This window comes from Sminthopsis crassicaudata, chromosome 6 (assembly GCF_048593235.1).
Source record: "Sminthopsis crassicaudata isolate SCR6 chromosome 6, ASM4859323v1, whole genome shotgun sequence".
Classification (NCBI taxonomy): Eukaryota; Metazoa; Chordata; class Mammalia; order Dasyuromorphia; family Dasyuridae; genus Sminthopsis; species Sminthopsis crassicaudata.
Window position 1 is genome coordinate 16,706,721 of NC_133622.1, and position 20,040 is coordinate 16,726,760.

At 42.5% G+C, this 20,040-nt stretch overlaps 1 protein-coding gene across 3 annotated transcripts in view; it reads left to right on the forward strand.

Moving 5' to 3' along the window:
• The window catches only part of LOC141545819 (sodium-dependent phosphate transport protein 2B-like), a 216,384-nt gene that overhangs the window by 173,510 nt on the left and 22,834 nt on the right, over positions 1-20,040 (forward strand). The window contains exons 1-2 of one of the 3 annotated variants that reach the window (XM_074273102.1): positions 12,695-12,768; positions 15,079-15,187. The exons of 1 other annotated variant lie outside the window; for it this stretch is intronic. The gene's annotated coding sequence lies outside the window, so the exon portion shown is untranslated. Of the gene's footprint in view, positions 1-12,674; positions 12,769-15,078; positions 15,188-20,040 lie in introns of those variants that run through there. One more of the 3 variants, XM_074273103.1, reaches the window with a different exon arrangement.

A 20,040-nucleotide genomic window follows, 5' to 3' on the forward strand; every position in this document is an offset into this window, starting at 1 on the left:
AGGGAAGGAGGGGAAAAACTCGGAACAGAAGGGAGTACAAGGGATAATGTTGTAAAAAAAAATTTACCATGCATATGTACTGTCAAAGAAAATGTTATAATTATAAAAATTAATTAAAAAAATAAAAAAATAATTTCAGACGACCTGAGAATATAAGTGGCAGGCCCACAGATAAAAGTCAGTATAGATGTCTAGACAGTCATGGTCATAGACAAACATTATGGCTTTTAGAAAGGTGGGAAACATGATGGTGTTTTTGAGGGATTTTGGGGGCAACGTCTCTTGGGGTATCTGGGATATCACAGAAGTTTGCTAGATGGGAAGGGCTTTGAAAGCAGGGATTATGTTTCATCCTTCTGTATACAGAGGATGCCCTGTTTCTAACCCCCAGCAACAGCCTAGTGGGTATGGATGGACTGCATTTTCAGTAAATCTCAGTCTAACTAAATAGAAAGTAATACAGTACTGTGGAACAGGAAGAAACCTGAGTTTGGAGTCCAACTCTATCACTTTAAACTTAAGAACTAAAAAAAAAGAGATATTATTTTAATCTCTTTAGGCCTGGTCTTGTTCTTCTAATGAGGGGACCCAAATAGATGGTTTCTAAAGTCCAAATCTGCTGTTCTTTTATAACTTGGCAGGATTTTGAAGCAGGGTAGAAGCATAGCCTGATGAACGGTTGGAAAGGGTGTGTTATAGCTAAGGGGATTGGTATGTGCAATGATCCAGAAATAGGAAAAGTCTTCTTCCCGAAGTAAGGTGTTACTGAAATGTGATTATGTTTGCCCCATTGTCTCTCTTTAACTAGCGTTTCCCAACATGTCACGGTCAAATCCTCGGCACCCTTCACTCAAGTGTTCTAGAACATGAAACAACACAAAAGTTAAAGATTGTCAGGTTTCGGCAGACTTTTCTCAGGGGTTATAAAGCCACCAGCAAAGAAGGAAAGAGATTACAATTTTATGGGCTTGTTTTGAACACAAGGGGCCTGTGTTTCTTGATTTACCCAGAAGCTCCAGTCTGCAGCCAGTAGCACCCTTGTTCGGGGTACCAGTAAATCAGATCCTTCTCCCGTGCCAGTCAAAGGCATATTTTATGTCCCTCCTTTTCCCGCGCCTGCCAAAAGTGCTAAGTACTGAGACCCTGCCCAATTTAAGGACCCAGCACATAGTATTTATCCAGCAACTGCGCCTGGGACTGAGGGTTCAGGCAAAAATGAACAAGATGCCTGCCCTCGAAGAGTTTAAATTCTATTGGAAGCGAGGGCTTGTTACCTGTATCCCTGTGTACATGGGCTGTTGAAGGGGAGAGGAACAGGAAAGTCCTCATACAGAGCTAGTATTTGAGCTGAGCTTTGAAGGAAGCTAAGGATTCTGGGAGGAGAAGGGGCTAGGGCATTCCAGACATGCAGAATAGGAGGCAGAAGATTAAATGTCATTTATGGAGAACAGATCAAAGTTCCTGTCATATAGGAAACATTTAATAAGTGTTCTTTCTCTGATACACACACACACACACACACACACACACACACACACACACACACACACATGAACTGTTTGAACTGTTTATCTCAGTTTCCTCAACTGTAAAATGGGAATAATAATAGCACCTATTCTGTGGTATTGTGAGAATCAAATGAAATAATATAAAGCTCTTAGCACCATTATATAGAGATTTATAGTATAAGAAATACTATATATGTAGTATCTATGTGCTGTAATACAGATATTATTCCTGTATATAGTAGATAGCTATATAAATGACACAGAAATATAATAAATATTTATCTATATATAGTATTTATAAATAAATAAATATAAAAGACCAGTTTGACTGACTTAGAACATGCATGAAGAGGAGTAACATAAAATAAAACCAGAAAGATAGGTGGGGCCACAACTATGGAGGGCTTTGAATAATAGACTGAGGAGTTTGTATTTTAATCTAGAGGCAATTAGGGGTCACTGAAGATTTTTGAGTAGAGGAGTGAAATGGGAAGATCTTTATTTTATAAATATCAATTTGGCCATAATGTAGAAGTGGGAGGGAGAAGGATTGGAGGCAGGGGGACCTTAGCAGATGATTAGATGTCAGGGTTAAGGGCAGTATTATGGATGACAGTAAGGTGATAAACTTGGGTAGCTGGAATTGGTATTAATGCTATCAAAAGAAATGGGCAAGTTTGGAGAAGCAATGGGTTTGGGAGAAAATGAGATGCCTTTGGGGTATCCAAGGGGATATGTCCATATTAGGCAATATATAGGCCTGCAGTTAAAGCTTTCTTTCAATTATAATAAGAAATTGCCTTTTTCTTTTGCTTCATCATGGCCAATTCACCAATTTTCTCAAAATAACCTGTAAGGCTGGTACTGCAAGTATGTGATATCTTCAAATATGAGAAAACTGAGGCTCAAGATATTGTGGTATATGCCCAGAGATTGGTATACTTTCTGGAGATTAGTGGTTCAGTTTATACATGCTTTCAAGCTTCTCTCTTCCCTCTTTACTTGATTAGACTTTCCTGCCACTCTGTTACTATAGATGTTCAAGTAGAAGCTGGTTAATTATTTGTGGGAATGTCATAGAGATGATTTATACTTTCAGGAAAGGGTTGACCCAGAAGAATCCTGAAGTCCCTCTCAGTTTTATAATTCTATGACATCTACAGCCTGCAACTCCTAGAAACTTCAATCTCTTTGTAGAAAGAAAGCTAAGATTCAATAAAAGGTAGTATTGGGTCCAGAGAGAGCTGTCCCTACCGAGTTTGGACTCCCTACTCGGGGTTATGTTTCCCACAAGTAAACTCTGATGAACACCATACTCTGGCATGACTTTGGAATCAAAGAATCCTTAAATGGTAGGAGTTCAAGCTGAAAGAGAACATCTGACCTAACATTTCATTTTACAGCTGAGGAAACTAAGAGTGATAGAGCATCTTGTCCAGAGTCATACAGGTAGCCAGGGTAGTCCTGACCTGGCTTAAATTTTGCCTCAGGCATTTATTAGCCAGATGACATCAAGAGAGAATTTGGCTTGGCCTCTAAGGTCATTGCCAGCTTTAAATCTATAATCTTCTGAACCCAGGCTCTTTTGAATTCAAATTGCCCTCTTCTTCATCCAAGATTCACAGATAGTTCTCAATTCTACAGGAGAAGTGTCAAACATATAGTCCCACATCACTCCCTAGTGCTGCCCAAATCAGATTAAAATATATTGGGGCAATATTGGACAACATAGTAAAGAAAATAATAGGCAATAGGTAATGTTAACATGTTGGTTTTTTAGGAGAAATCCCATTCAAAATAACTGTAGGCAACATACAATATTTGGGAATCTAGCTGACAAGACAAAGCCAGGAATTAGATTAAGACAAGTATAAAGCTCTTTTCATATAATAAAGTTAGATTCAATCAATTAGAAGAATATTAAGTGTTCAAGGATAGGCTGAGCTAACATAATAAAGATGATAATACTCCCTAAACTAATCTATTTATTTAGTGCTATACCAATCAAACTCCCAAAAACTATCTTACTGACCTAGAAAAAAATAAAAAAAAATTCTCTGGAAGAAAAAATGGTCAAAAATTTCAAGGGAATTAATGGAAAAAAAAGATGTAAAGGAAAGTGCCCTAGCTTTACCAGGCCTAAATTCTACTATAAAGCAATGGTTATCAAAACTACTTGATATTGGCTAAGAAATAGAATTATAGATCAGTAGAATAGGTTAAATTCACAAGATGTAACAATCAATGACAATATTAATCTTGTGTTTGATAATACTAAGACTCCAATTTCCAGGATATTTAACAAAAATTGTTGGGGAAACTGGAAAACAGTATGGCAGAAACTAGGCAATGACCAAAATAAAGTCAAAATGGGTTCATGATTTAGACATAAAAGGTGATATTATAAGCAAATTAGGAGAACACAGGATAGCCTGCTTCTCAGGTCTGTGGAAAAGAGAGGAATTTATAACCAAAGAACAATGAGAGAATATTGTGAAATGCAAAATTGATAATTTTGATTATGTTAAATTAACATAAAGGTTAAGGTTTTGTACAAACAAAACCAATGCAGCCAAAAGTAGAAGGAAAGCAGAAAGCTAGGAATTTTTTATTTTAATATCCAGTGTTTTTTATAAAGATCTTATTTCTAAAATATATAGAGAATTGACTTAAATTGTATAAGAATACACGTTATTCCCCAATTGATAGTCAAATTATATGAAGAAAAAATTTTCAGATGAAGAAATTAAAGCCATCTATATCATATGGAAAAATGCTGTAAATCACTATTGATCAGAGAAATGCAAATTACGACACTCTGACTTACTATTACACACCTCTCAGATTGGCCAAAATGACAGGAAAAGATAATGACGAATGTTGGAGGGGATGTGGGAAAACTAGGACTCTAATACATTGTTGGTGGAATTGTGAACTGAATCCAACCATTCTGGGGAGCAATTTGGAACTAGGCCCAAATGACTATCAAACTGTGTATACTTTTTGATTCAGCAATATCTCTATTGGGTCTGTATCCTAAGAAGATCACAAAAAAGGAGAGAAGGACCCATATGTACAAAAATGTTTGTGGCAGCCCTTTTTTCTAGTGTCAAAGAACTAGAAATTGAGTGGATGCCCATCAGTTAGGGAATGACTGATTACTTTATGCTATATGAATGTAGTGGAATATTATTGTTCTAAAAGAAATGATCAGCAGGCTGATTCCAAAAAGGCCTGGAGGGACTTAAATGAATTGATACTGACTGAAGTGAGCAGAACTAAGAGGACTAAACAACAAGATGGTACTTTTCAGCTATGAGGTGATTCAAGGCAGTTCCAATAGACTTGAGATGGAGAGAGCCATCTGCGTCTAGGAAGAGACAGTGGAGACTGAATGTGGATCAAACATAAGATTTTCAACTTTTGGAGGTATTGTTTGCTTGGTGTTTTTTTTTTTTGGTGGAGAGAGGTGGGCAAGAGGGTAGGGAAAAGCACCCTATGAGCCTTGAAGTCTAAACAAATGTGAATCTTTAGTATTAATCCTTTCTGAACCTGATCAACCACTAGACAGCTTTGTGATCTCCATATATGCTACTTCTGACTATAAAAGGGGAAAAAAAAAGAATATCACTCAGGGATTAAATGCACAAAGGGATATGTATAGTTATATACACACATGCACGTGTGTATAGGTATTCTAGATGTCCCTGCTGTGTCTCCTTCTGTAATTAAATTAATTTATCCCATGACTGGACTAATTATAATATATTGGAGAGCCTAGAAACCTTCATGAATGTGACTCATTGTTGAGAAACATTCTGGCAATTTTTACAGGCATGTAGATTGAAGTACAAAATATTGGAAACAGAGTACTACACTTAGATGTAGAGAACCTGGCCTCTGATACTACCTGGATGAAGATAGATGAATCAACCTCTGCTTCTCTGGGCTTCAGTCCTCCTCTTCAAAATGGCAGTTAGGGATTTGGACTTCAAATCTCTGGTCCTGGGCTCCCATGGAGGCTCAAGGGACTTGCCTTCGGGGTGGCACAAGAAAGAAAATCCAGACCATGTAGCGACCCTGCTGCTGTGCAGGGAAGCTGTTTGGAAATAATGAATCATCCAGTCCTATACATAAATGACTTGGCTCCCTTTGTGACCTCCAACCTGCCTCTATTCAATCAGTCAGCAATACTGGGTACTTGCATTGTGCTGAGCTCTAAGAAAATGGGAGATAGTAAAGAGATAAGAAAGGTAGATAAGAAATAGTCTTTGGCTTTTAACAATTTATAGCTAAATGAAAGACACTAGATTGATGCATAAGCATTTAACCTGGGGTGTGTGTGTTGTGTGTTGTGTGTGTGTGTGTGTGTGTGTGTGTGTGTGTGTGTGTGTGTGTGTGTTTGTGTAAGGGGAAGGAAGAAAAGGAAGCAGGGAGGGAGGGAGAAAGGAGGAAGGAAATAAGAATCCCTGGAGAAAAATTAGTGAAGAAACATGAGGCTACTTTCAGTGAAGAAATAGAAAAACTTGTTTTTTAAGAAGTCCAAATTAATAGCAGAATTTCGGTAGAATGTAAGCTCATTGAGGGAAGTCCTTTTTTTTTTAATTTTTAAAAAATTTTATAATTATAACTTTTTTTTGACAGTACATATGCATGGATAATTATTTACAACATTAACCCTTGTACTCACTTCTGTTCTGAATTTTTCCCTCTAGGGAAGGCCTTTTTTACTTTCATTTTTATTTTCCCAGTGTCTAATAGAGTGGGGCTTTGCACATAGCTGGAGTTTAGTAACTCTTTGCTGAATTGAAATCAATTAAAGGTAACATATATAAACCTGTGAGAACACTTTCATTTCTTTGTTGGGGCCAGTGCTTAATCTGAAGAGATCCAAGGTATGGTTAGAGCCTTCCTTCCTTTATTCATTCAACTAATATCTGTCAAGCACTTACTATGTGCTAACCTACCGTGAGCCCTGTAAGTCACTGAGGCATCAGACAAAGCAGGGTTACATTACTACTTGAATCATAGAATTTTAGATTTAGGAGAACTATTATCAGTAATCTGGTCCATGCAAGAATCTCTTCTTTAACAGCCTTGAAAGGTGCTCATCTAGCCTTTGCTTGAGTACTTGTGGTAACAGGAAACTCACCACTTTATAAGGCAGGCCATTTCTTTTGAAAATTAGAAAAATTCATTTTTAGAAAATTCATTTTTACACCGAACCAAAGTCTCTCCATAAAGCTTAGATTCACTGATTCTCCCCCCCCCCCCCCCAGGCTGCAGTTAAGTGACTTGCCCAGGGTCACACAGCTAGGAAGTATTAAGTGTCTGAGATCAGATTTGAACTCGGGTCCTCCTGAATTCAAGGCTGGTGCTCTATCCACTGCACAACCTAGTTGTCCAAGATTCACTGATTCTATTGTTTTCTAGAAGAGTACCTTAAAAACTCCATTTTTTCTAGATGCTAGCCTTTCCACTAGGTACACAACAGCTAGGTTGAGAAATAGATAAATTGCTAGCTTTAGATCCAGGACTTCCTGAGTTCAAATCCTGTCTCAGATAATGACTTAGCTGTTTGATCCTGGGCTAGACTTTACAATTATTACATTATTATCTCACTGGATGCTCACCATATGGGAGGAAGATGGAAGGTAAAGGACTTGACAGAAGGAAACAGATAGTATCTGTAACTGAATTTGAACTCAGTTCTTCCTGGTTCCAATGCAGAACTCCATCCACCTGCCAACTAGCTGCCCCCCTCTGCAGGTGACTTTCCCTTTTAGCTCATGGCCCTCTTGTTGGAAGCTAGGATATACCTGGCATTTTTCACTACTGGGTTTTCCTTTGCTCCACATTGGAGAGTTTTGCATCAGCTACTTGTCTCCAGAAAAGCTTGGATGGGAAAGTCTAGTGCCCTGTTTCTGAATTTATTTACTTTATTATTTTTTTTTTTACTTTTTATTTATTTTTATTTTATTTGTTTATTTAATTTATTTAAATGTTTCCTTAATTTGAGTGAGACTTTAAAACGGGGGAAAGAAATCAGACCTGTGTCTCTGGCAGTCCCAGAAGCCCTCACCAAGGACTCTGCTTCCTGTCAAGGCAGATGGCCTCCATGGAGGATATTCTCTTTTTCTTCCCAGAGTCTCTGATAGTCCCCTCTCATTTATGCCCTATCATGTCTGGGAATAAAGTGATAAATAAATTAATGAAAGCTAAAAAAGATCTCAGAAGGACAAGAGAATAGACACTGATATGGTGATCAAGCCCTAAGATCAGCTAACAAAATGTTTCTATTCTCTAGGGGTAGCTGGATAGTGCAGTGAATAGAGTTCAATCAGTCCACAGACATTTCTTGAGCTGTAACTATAACCAGAGTTCCAATCCTGGGGTCTGTGAACTTCCTTTTAAAATATTTTGGTAATTGAATTTTAGTGTAATTGATTATATCTTTGAATTCTATTCATTTTATATTTTTCATTTAAAAACATTGTCCTTTGAAGGGCTCCCTTGGCTTCACCAGAATGCCACAAGTCATAAAAAAGGTCCAGATTTGTAAAAGGTGCAAAGGGTGAAGGGGACACAAAGTCTGTGGGACCTTACACAAGTCATTTCCCAGTCCCGATGACATCACAGAAGAAGCTGGACTGCTCAAAGCTCCCATTCATATATGAAGTATGCTTCTTATTTCATTGTCTGCATTCTCCTAGTAGATTCTCACCAGTTTTCAAGATTTGTGGGAGATTGAGCTTTTGTACCATAGGTACATTTAGAGCTAGCCTTCCAGTTTGTCCCAGGCCAGAAGTTCCTGGAATTAATTTCCCAAGAAATGACTTACCTGTAAGTAAACTACTATTTCCATTAGCCAGATCCAGACTCTGAACTGCCTTGTGGGTAGTATAGTACCAGAAACTGCCAAAGTCTTCTTCTAGGATCCAGTAAATCCTGGGCTAGATCTCTTTGCTCCTGAGAGTGACAAAGAACTTACAATCCTAGGGGCCTCGGAGGTCATTTTACAGATGAGACTGACCCCGGGAGAAGCTGAGTGACTTGTCCCATAGGCAGCAAGTGTGCCCTACACTTGGGCCCTCTCCCAGGACCCAATCACAGAAGCAATGGGGGGCAGTGCAGGAGATGAATTTAGGCTTGATATCCAGAATTTCCTAACACTTTGGCAGAATGTAATGGGCTGCCTGAGGAGAGAGGACTTTGTCCAAGCAGAGTGAGGAAAGCTGGCTGGGGTTTTCCTTGCAGAGAGGGATTGGGCTGGATGGCCTCTGGAGTGCCTTCCCGTCCTGAAACCCTGGGATTCTGGGACTTCTAAGTTCCCTGCCAGCTCCAAGTCTCCTCTCATGCTACCCTTCCATCATCAAAATGCACTTAGCAGCTAAAGGAATCAGCTCTTCTGGATTATTTCTAGGTAACTTGTATCTTAGCTCCAAGAAGTAATTTCTGTAGGAGGAACTAAGTTCTCCCAGAGCTATCAGGGAGTCTGGGAGTCCCCTCCTAGTCTTGCAGAACCAAGCCCAGAAAGATGCTAGAAGGAAAGAAGCCCCACACTTGCTGGCTGTCTTCTGAGCCCACATTTAAATCCACTTTGTTCCTCTTTTAAGTAATAAGTGAAGAGTTTGAGCAGAGTCACACAATCTGATTTCAGACCTCTTGCTGAGAACCCTAAATCCCCATGGTTAAAGATTTTTTAAAGCTAAAACAAAAAGCCACATATTTCATACCCTCACCCCCCTCCCAAGTGTTGAAATGGTTGGAGCTTTTTTTTTTTTTTTTTTTTTTTCCCTTAAAAAAATGGCAATTTGCCTGGGGGTAGAAGCTTCAGGGGAGAACATGTACAAAGTTTTTTGTTTTTTGTTTTTGTTTTTTCTTTTAAACTTTTCCTTTTGACATCAGAGGGGAAAAGCAGAGATGAGGAAGTCTGATGTTTCTGGGCGTCAGGCCTAGAGTGTCAGTGCTTGCTGAAAGGAGCCCCTCAGCTGGCTTTGGACCTCAGCTGGAGAAGTGGCAGGGGACCACCCGAGGCAGAAATGATCAAGTATCATTTTTGGTGCCATAGCCTCCTATCCAGACTCTCTAAATTGTAAAATCCTTCAAAGACCTCATTTTTTTAAACATATAGTTATTTACCAGATATATGCATGGGTAATTTTACAACATTGACAATTGCCAAACCTTCTGTTCTAATTTTTCTCCTCCTCCCCCCCCCATGGCAGGTTGACCAATACATGTTCAATATGTTAAAGTATAAATTAAATACAATATATGTGTACATGTCCAAACAGTAGTTTTGCTGTCCAAAAAGAATCGGACTTTGAAACAGTGTACAATTAGCCTGTGAAGGAAATCCAAAATGCAGGCGGACAAAATTAGAGGGATTGGGAATTCTATGTATGGTTCATAGTCATCTCCCAGAGTTCTTTCACTGGGTGTAGCTGGTTCAGTTCATTACTGCTCTATTGGAACTGATTTGGTTCATCTCATTGTTGAAAATGGCCTCGTCCATCAGAATTGAGCATCATACAGTATCATTGTTGAAGTATATAATGATCTCCTGCTCCTGCTCATTTCACTCAGCATCAGCTCATGTCAGTCTCTCCAGGCCTTTCTGAAATCTTCCTGCTGGATTAGGGATTGATTCTGTGGGTCAGGGGGAGAAGAGAGACCATTTGCAGGGCGGGAAACAACCTGTGCAAAGGTGGGGAGCTGGGAGGCTCAAGTCCCCTTGGGCTGGAGCTAGAAGGTGCAAGAGAAGCACGGGATGGGCGCGCTCTTCTTGGGATGGGCGCGCTCCTCTTGCGCCCTGGGCTCCCGTCTGCATGTTGTGTGAGGAGAAAGGGTCCCGGGCAAAAAGCAAAATAAACCGCAGCGTTCTTCTAATGGGCTGGAGCCTGTGCTTACCTTAGACTTGGGGGGGGGGGTTGAACTTGAACTTGGACTGGTGGGACAGCTTTTCAATCTTGATCCTTCTCCTCACTGTGTGACTCTGGGCAAGTCACTGCCCTGAACCTCAGAAAGAGGAGACAAGATTCAAACCAGCCTTGACCTTCCGCCCTCGGCCTTGAGTGCGCTTCTGTGCTCCCGGGAAAGTGGGAAACCATGCACCGGGCAGCAAATCCCAGGAGGAGCTTCTGGGAGGCCGGGACTAAAGGGTCCCCTTGGGTCTGCGGAGTCCTAGTGCCCAGGGCGAGGCGGAGGTTCTGAGAAAGGGGACAGGCATCCATTAAACACCTCCTGTGTGCCAGGCACTGTGCTAAGCACTTTACGAACATCATCTGATTTATCATTCTCACCACAACCCTAGGTGATGGGTGCTATTATCATCCCATTTTACAGATGAGGAAACCAAAGCAGACAGGTTAAGTGACTTGCTCAGGGTCACACACCCAGTAAGTGTGAGCAGACAGGTTTTCCTCTGCTAGCTCCTTCTGTGTAATTAATGGTTGTGCATTGTCCCTCTGACTTTGGCCTTCACCCTCTACCTTTGATGCCCTTCTCCTGTGGATAAGTTCATCTCAGGACTTCCATCTTCAGCAAGGTTCCAGACCACTCTCAGAATGGTCCACCCTTAACCAGCGTACACCGACACCCCATCCACCCCCTTCTTGCCCCTGCTCTTTTCAGTTCTTTCCCCCATTGGAATGGAAGCTCCTTGGAATAAAAGCTATCTTCTTTTTTTTTTTTTTTTTTTTTTGGAGGGGCCTTGGATCTGTGTCCCCAGGGTTTAGCAGAGCACCCAACGGATAAGTGCTTAATAAATTCTTGACTTGATAGGAAAGTGTTACCTCATATACTAAATGAGAATGTAATCTTCTTTAAGAGAGGGGCTTTTACTTTTGTCTTTTGTGTTCCCCAAGTCTAAAACAGACTAAGGGCTGTGATGAATGGCTGCTGATTGACGAATTGGCCCATAAACTCAACCTAACTCCCCCTCACAACCACCAAATTTTCTTTGTTGTTAAAGTTTCAAGGATAAGGCCTAATTCCAAGCCTGTGTTCATCCTCCAACTGAACACTAAGAGGATTCAGATTCTCTCTTTAATCTTATATCAAGACCTACCTACCTACCTATCTCTCTATCTACTTACCTATTTACCTCTCTCTCCTTCTATCTATCTATCTATCTATCTATCTATCTATCTATCTATCTATCTATCTATCTATATCTACCTGTCTGTCTATCTACCTACCTATCTCTATCTACTTACCTATTTACCTGTCTCTCTCTCCTTCTATCTGCCTGTCTGTCTATCTACCTACCTATCTCTATTTACCTATTTACCTGTCTCTCTCTCCCTCTATCTATTTACCTGTCTATCTGTCTATGTCTGTCTGTCTATCGATCTATTACCTATTTACCTATCTCACTCTTCCTCTATCTATCTGTCTATCTCTTTAGATACTTATCTATTTACCTGTCTCTCTCCCTCTATCCACCTGTCTGTCCTTCTGTCCATCCATCCATCTATCTATCTACCTGTCTGTCTGTTGTTTATCTCTATCATCCATCTACTTACCTTTCTTTCTCTATCTATCTATCTATCTATCTATCTATCTATCTATCTATCTATCTATCTATCTATCTATCTATCTATCTATCATCTATTTGTCTATCAATCTACCTGTCCATCCACCCAATACTCCGGGTCTATTCCTGGCCTGGCAATGGTCTGGAAGCTCCACAACCACCTGCGGGGACTCCGAGTGTGGGGCTCCCACCTGGGTGAGCATCGGCGCGGGGCCGGGGGTAAACACGTTTGTTTGGAAAGGCTTTGTGCCGGGATTTCTCCTCAGCTTGCCTTTGGGATCCCACTCTTCCCGCCTTTGCTTTTAAGTTAACGCCGATCCCCGAGAGATTAAGGGCGAAGGAGCGCCGGGAGCCGCGTCTTCCCGCGGCTTCTGGAGAAGAAACTTTCTGGAGCGCAGAGGCAGCCTCGGGGCGCCCCCGCCCGGAGTCTCTGGACTTGGGGTGGCGGGGCCGGCTTCTCGGCGCCTCTCTCGGGTGAATGGCCGGCACGAGACGGCCCCCGGGGGCCGAGAGCCCAGAGCGCGAGAGCAGCGGGGGGGTGTCCCGCGGCCCGAGTCCCCGCGCGCCCCGCAGGGAGGCCGGGCCGCGGCGGGCCGGGAAGCTCAGTGGGCGCCGCAGCCCGGCCGGAGCTTTGCGCAACCCCTCCCTCTATATAAGGGCGGCGTGGCCGGGCCGCGGGTCATTGCTCCCAGGTCCTCGGTCCGGGACGGAGGCGCACAGGTGAGTGCGGGCGGGCGCGCCGGGCCGCCTCCCCACCCCCCGCGCTGGCTCCTGCGCCCTGCTCCGGCAGCTCCGGCTGGGGGGAAGGGGCCGGGGCCGCGGGGCATCCCGAGCAGCTGGGGGGGGGGGGGGGCTGGAAGCTCCCAAACTTTCTACTTTCGGCTCCTGACTCCTCCCGGGTCTGGACGCTGAACAAGTCCGGGCTCCCAGGCCCCCGGACGGGTTTCTGCCGGACCGTGCCCGCGCCCCAGCCCGAGATTTCCGAGGGTTGCCCGCCGGGAAAGGGGGCTCCGAGGCTGGCTGCCGCTCCCCCCCGGGGGGAGGGGCTGCTCCGAGGGGGAGCGCGGAGGGGCCCGGAGCTGGCCCTGGGCAGCAGCTGCGGGACAGAGACGGGGCCGGGGGGCGGGCGGGGGGGGGGGGGCAGGTTCTATGGAGGGACATGCCATGGGGAGGGTCGTTCCGCCTGGATGTCAGAGCGCAGAAGCTTCTGGGAGCGCAGGAGGTGAGGACAGGAGGTGAGAGAACAGGAGGAGGTGAGAGAACAGGAGGAGGTGAGGGCAGCAGCAGCAGGCTCATTTACGCCACAGAGAAAGCGATCCGAAATTCAAGGCAGTGTGGATGGCGAGGCTGGCCCGAGGGAGCAGAAGTTAGGAGGAGGAAGGGGCGGCGGTGGAGGCAGAGGACCTGCCACTTCCCACCTGGGGGACCCTGGGACTCCTGGAGCAGCCTCAGTTCCCTCATCTGTAAAATGCTAATATTAATCCAGGTGATTTTAAAGGTTTCCCTCTGTAGATCCTGGGTATTCTTTGCTTAACACTAGGGCTGGAGTGGAGCTCTGGGATAAATTCTGAATAACATCACTGAGTGAGCGAGCCTCAGCTTCCTCCTCTGTAAAATGGGGACACGGCCGTGATGAAAACATTTTGCCAATTCTGTAAGATCCAAGGACCCCATGAACTCAAGAGCTGGAAGGGCTTTTTGTCTAGAGCGGACCTTTCAGAGAAACTGCCAGAGAAGTTCGCTCAGCTGGCGCACAAGCCGCGGCCCAGATAGTGTAGACTCTGAATTCAGTGTGGGCGTGCCTTAGCCGGGGTTCTTTCTGCCGTGGCTTTACCTGTTTGCATCTCATCTCCCATTTAAAGGAGAAAACCCCAAAGCATTTCCGCTGCTGATCTTTGGCAGGTCGATCCTTTGGGTTGGTGGCGTCTTGGGTTCGCTGTGTGTTTGTTCATTGTCTGAAACCCTAACCCTAACCCTTCTTCCCCTCCCCCACTGTTAAGTCACTTCTCTCTTACGTTTCTTTAGGGAAGTCGAGGTGACCAAGAACACCATTCTATTGTTTTCGCTCTATAGATTGTTATCTCCTTCCCTGTACCAACAATACGTTGGATTTTTTTTTTTTTTTTTTTTAATTTAAAGCTTAGTATTTGGGGCAAAGAAAGGTGGGTTTTGCCATGTTGTTTGAAAATCTAAAATAATAGAATTTTCCTTTGCTCTCTTACTTCATTGTAATATGTGCTTAGTAGTGTTACTGTGAATCTGTCCGGCCTTTAAAAAGCCAACAATACTCCATTCATTTAATTTAATGAAGAGAGGGCCTCTCTGAACCCCTGTATATTACTGAAATTGGAAATAAACTGGGTGAAATAAACTAAAACTTCTTGGTTTTCTTCTGCCAAACTAAAAAATAAAAACATCAGGAAAATCAGATGAAATTAGAGACCTCTGATCTGTAATTTAGGAGGGAAGACTTAGGAAAAAAAATCTATCGTACTTGTGATTCAGTGAATAGTCTTGGTGATTTTTCTATTTCATCTGCATCTGTCCTCTCTGATACCTATGTTATCATAATTCATTCTCTCTATGTCTGCCTCATTTTGTTTGAACAATCATATGCTGCTCTTTCTCCTAGAGGGAGCGATTCCTTCACTGTTGGTCAGGCTAGAATCAGGGAGCCCCACTCTTTGATTTGCCAAAGAGACCTGCTCTTTCCCTATTTTATGATAGAAAAGCTCCATAGGAATCTACATCAGATCATATGTGTAAAATGCTATAAATGTTAACAATTATGAGTCTGTCTACCTTTCCTCATGGCTTAAGTAGGGTAAAGATTTTTCTTTCTCTTTGACAAACATAAAAACTGACTCAGAAGGAAGATACTTGCCTAGGGCCACGTGGCTAGCCAGTAAGGCTTGGACCGGGGCCCAGGTCTTTTAACAATTGTCCAGAATAGTTTTCAGCAGGAGAACAAGAAGAGTCAGAATTCAAATCGTCATGAAACTTAGTCTTGCTCCTCTCCTTTCCTGGCAGACCTATTTCTTGGAACTGTAAGCCAGTTTTGAGTTAGAGCTGGAAAGGACTCCAGTGGTCAAGTCTAATCCTGTCATTTTACAGCTGACAAGCCTGAGACCCAGGAGTGGTAAGTGATTCTCCCAAGATGATCAGCAGGAGAATTAGGGGCTCCTGTCTCCAGAAGTTATGCTCTTTCCATTGTTCCCACCTTTGTCCTCTGTTCAGTGCTTAGTGAGAGAAGTTGCACGTTATGGAGCGACAGAAAAGGGCTGAGGCAAGATGAGGATTACTTCCTGCCCAACTTACTGGCCATTTTAGAATGAAGGCAGGTCTATGCTTTGGGAAGGTAAGGGAGACAAGAGTGTGAGAAATCCCAAGGGAGAGGAACATGTCAGAAGAATCAGGATTTATTAAAGAGGAATGAAAATACCCAGCAAGATTTACCCTATTCTTCTGACACTTTTGGACTGTTCCAAAAAGTCCATTCCGGGTCATTTAGCATCTCACTCCACAGTGTAGACAATTTTCTAGTCAATCAATCAATCAGTCATCATTTATTAAAGACTCACCTACTAAATAGGAAGTAACGAGGTGGTTCGGTGAATAGAGCACCTAGCCTGGTATCAGGAAGATCTGAGTTCAAGACTGGGCTCAGGCACTTGCCAGATGAGTGACTTTGGGCGCATCTCTTAAGCTCTCTTTGCCTTAATCCCCTGGAGAAGAAAATGGCAAATGATTTCAGTATATTTGCCCAAAAAAACCCACGGCCAGTATTTTTTGTTCTGGGATCTCACAAGGTCACAGAGTTGGAAATGACTGACCAATTGGAAAACAACAAAACACTTCCTAAAAAGTTTATAAGCAAGGTTCCTAGTTTGCCTTAATTGTTCAAAAGGTTGGAAATTCTACACTGCACATTGTTAACTCTTTCCTAGGATTTCAAGCATTCTAAGTGACTTGTACAAACACTCACCCCAAACATTTACCACCTCCCCCACCACAGCCACACTTCATGGCTCCATCTCTGAACTCTTAGTTTTTCCTGAAAGGAAGCTAATTCTACCCTGAAACACAGTTGGGGAGTTTAAGAGATTCCCTCATCCCTACATCCCTTGTATTCATATTCTTGCTGTTAGATGGCAGCCCTGAGCAGCCTGGGTTATCCTGAGATTGGCTCAGTAACTCCTAGATAGGGAGTTTATTCTAACTTTCCCATTCAAGTTTTATCTGAGCCAAGCAGAGATTAAATGTAGTAACTGGAACTTCCAACATGGTTGGATTCTGCAATCCTCGGTTGGATTGGATGAATGGATTTCTGTATGTCTATCTGGAAAAGAGTTTTGATTGGTTGGATGCCAGTATCCTTCCCTTCCCTTCAGGTGCCCTACTTTATCACCTGGCTCTCTCCTCCACAGGAGCTTCTCTGGCTCTGGGGGCGGAGAAGGCCAGAAAAGGTGAAAGGGAGTGGCTCAAAAAACCCAAGTAAATGTTTGCTAGGTAGCTTAACCTGCTCTTCCGGCTCATGAGTATTCAATGGCCAGGTCCCATTGGTACTGAAGCCTGCCTAAATCTCAACCTACTTAACAGTGCTTGGGATTCCTGCATTGTGTTCTGGGGTTTCTCTGGAACTACTTCAAGCAAAAGCTAAAATGTTGCTGAAATAAAGTCCACTGGGCTCTTCCTTCTGAACACTGGAAAAGCATTTTGGCATCCTAAAAAAAGAGAGTGACCTTGAATTTCTGCTCTTTTTGCCAATTGCCCCAGTTAAATCACTGACCAAATTCATGAGTGAAAAAGGCCACGAAGATGAAATCTTTCGCAAAGCTAGACTTACTCTGACCTTATTTTCACGGGGGAAAGGGAGAAGTAGGTTAAATGTTGTTTCTCACTAAATGGATAACCAAGTGGGAAGGAAAGTGACATCTCCCTAACTGATCATCTCCCACTTATTGATAGAAAAGGGTAAGAAAAGTTTTGTTTTTCTTTAAATCATCAATGGCTAACAAATGACTTGGTTAGGTGCCATTTGTTTGTTCATTCTTCAAAATTTTTTTTTTTTTGAGACATTTCCCTCAGCATTTCTATCTAGAAGAAATCAGCTTCTATTTTCTCCCAAGTTCTTTGTTTTGTTCAATGGGCAAAATGAGAAAGATCTATGAAACAATTCTTCTGTGTGGCGAGAGAGAGAGACAGAGAGAGAGAGAGAGAGAGAGAGAGAGAGAGAGAGAGAGAGAGAGAGAGAGAGAGAGAGAGAGAGGAGAGAGAAGGCCTTATCTCTTTATTTTTTATTTTAAGAGCCTTGAATAGTCCAAAGAAATTATCACGTGTCCTCCTTCCAATCATATAGCCCAAGAGCCAGTTAAGTGGGAGTAAGAATCTAGCTCAGTAAAAGTCTGGTCTGGGAGTTGGGAGCCCTGAGTTGTCATTAGTTCATAATTATATTACCCTAGGAAAGTGACAATCTCTTTAGGTCACAATTTATCTTAACTACTGCCTTGTGCTTCTTTTTGACTTGATATTTCAATTAAGAAGTCACATCATTCTAGTATTGCCTGTTGGGACAAGGTAGGTGTTGAGGGGATGGCTCTAGTTAGATGTCATCATTCTACTATTCTAAAAGGGAATACTGAAAATTGGTACACTGAAGTCTTTTCCTGGCTAGGAAAGTCTTCTCTAGAAGCAAGAAGATTCTAAATTTTGAGTTGGTTTTTAATAGGAAGTATGGATCTGCTCCCTGAGGTGATGGTAGCTTCAGAGCTGGACAGATCACTGATGTGAAGGTCCCTGGTTTTTGTTTGTTTGTTTGGTTGGTTTGGTTTTGTTTTACCATATAGCATTCTGATGCTATTTATTGCTGGTCTTATACAAGAAGAATTTTGAGGTAGAAGGAGCCTTCTAGTCTAATCTCCAAACTTTATGGTTAAGGAAATGGATGCCCAAAGCCTGGGCACTGGAAATGAAACCAGGTCTCTAGATTGTCAACTCAACGCATTGACTAATTAATTACTTCTCTATTTGAGAGGGGAAATGGGTGATTGAAGTAATCAGGCTGGCTGTGTGTAATGCCTTCATGTGACAAACTTTTGTGAGGCACCAAATATGTGATTATGCTGTGCCAGGCCAGAGGGCAGTGTGGTGGGCAAAGGGGACCGAGCCGGGCTTGGAGTCGGGAACATTTGGATTCCGGTCCGGACTCAGACTCACTCTAAGTTTGTGACTCTGGACAAATCACTTAGCCTCTCAGCATCCTAGACTGAATTAGACAGACATGGATTGTCGTGGAGGGAAGAATCCCCCTTACTAGGATGAAATCAAAACAGTGTCTAGAATAGTCTCTAAATAAGACAGGATCCTGTGGTAATTACTGAGTAGAAGTGAAATGTATACAGTTGTGGTTTCCATAAAGAATATGCACACTGCAGGTGTGAGCACAATATGCTCTGAGATCAGATGAGAGAGATTACTTCCAGGAGAAGCTTGTTCAGGAGATAGCAGCTGAGCTGGGCTTAGAGTGATGGGGACATTATCTGGAGATAGAACTTGGGAAAGAGCTGATGAGGAAAGCCTAGATGAGGAGGGAAGGCTCAGTGAATAATCCTGTTTGGATAGAAGGTTGAGCATCCAAGGGAGAAGAAGGGAGAGAAGCTGCTTTTCTAGCTTCCGATAGGTTGAGAGCCACAGTTCTGAATGGGATTGTTCTATTTTTTTCCTTAGCCTGGTTTACCTACCAACTAGCCAGTGAACTTAGAGAATGTAAAGGGATTCCCCCTTCCTTGGCATTTGTGTTTTAAAATGGAATATTGTGGGAGTGAGATGAATGAATGAGTGAATGAATGAGTGAATGAATGAACCCAGAACCATGGGAACCAACTAGCTGAGAAAATGTAAAGTACAACTTCTCACCAAGGCTCCTGCTGAATGAATAACACACCAGGAGTGGGTAATAGGAACTGAGGAGGTGGGAGACTGGGGGACAGAACATTATTGTATCATTTTAGAAAGGCTGTGGAGGGCCGGTAGTGGAAGGGTAAGGGAAAGGATGGTGATGAAGAACACTAAGAGATGAGATGAGAGGACTTCATGACTGAGTAGCTATACAAGAAGGAAAGGGAGGAGTAAAATACATTTATGTTCAGTTTTGAGGGAGAGTAGGGAGGGAGAGAGAATTCTGACAGAGGGAGGAAAGTTGAAGATGGCTGTGTGGTTATGGGGAGAGACGCCCAGTCCAATTGTAGATCTGTTGAGTTGAGTCATTTATATCTGAATGAAAAAGTGTAAGTTATACCTGCAGGACATTCAGATGGAATTATACAGCAGGAGACAGCAAGCTATAGGCTATGGCATGTAGATTTGTAGGGTTTTTCATCAACATCATTCCTTCTCCTCTGCAGGTAATTGGCACTGGAGATATATCATAGATTATAGGAGAGTCTCTCCCTTTCTCCAAGCAGCCCACTGATGAGGGAGACTCTTGTGTTGTTTGCTCATCCTTATTGCCCCTGTATTGGGGTTTGTTTCTAGGATTAAGGAGTTTTTCTGTGCCAGTCATACCCTTAGGAAGGGACTCACTTATTCTGGCCGCATGAGTTGATCATCCCATCAGTGGCTGGGATACTCCACATTTAAGGCACTCATTAAATGTATGACTGTGACAAATAAACTCTCTGTGCCTCAGTTTCCCCTTCTGTAAAAGTAACATAAGAGGACCTACCTCGCAGTTGTGGAGATCAAGTGAGAAATAATTTGTGAAACATTTTACAAAGAGCTATTTTTAAAAAATTAAATCAATCTTCAGGATGGCATTTATTTGAAGTAGTTCCTAAAGATACCTTTATGAAGAAAACAAGCCAGACCTTCACTTTTAATCTATAGAAGAGTCAAAGCCCACAGGATTTGTTTTGATCCTTTAAAAAATTCTCTATACAACTTGAGATACAAGTCCCTAACAAGAACATTAGCTGGTAAAAAAAAACAGTCAGC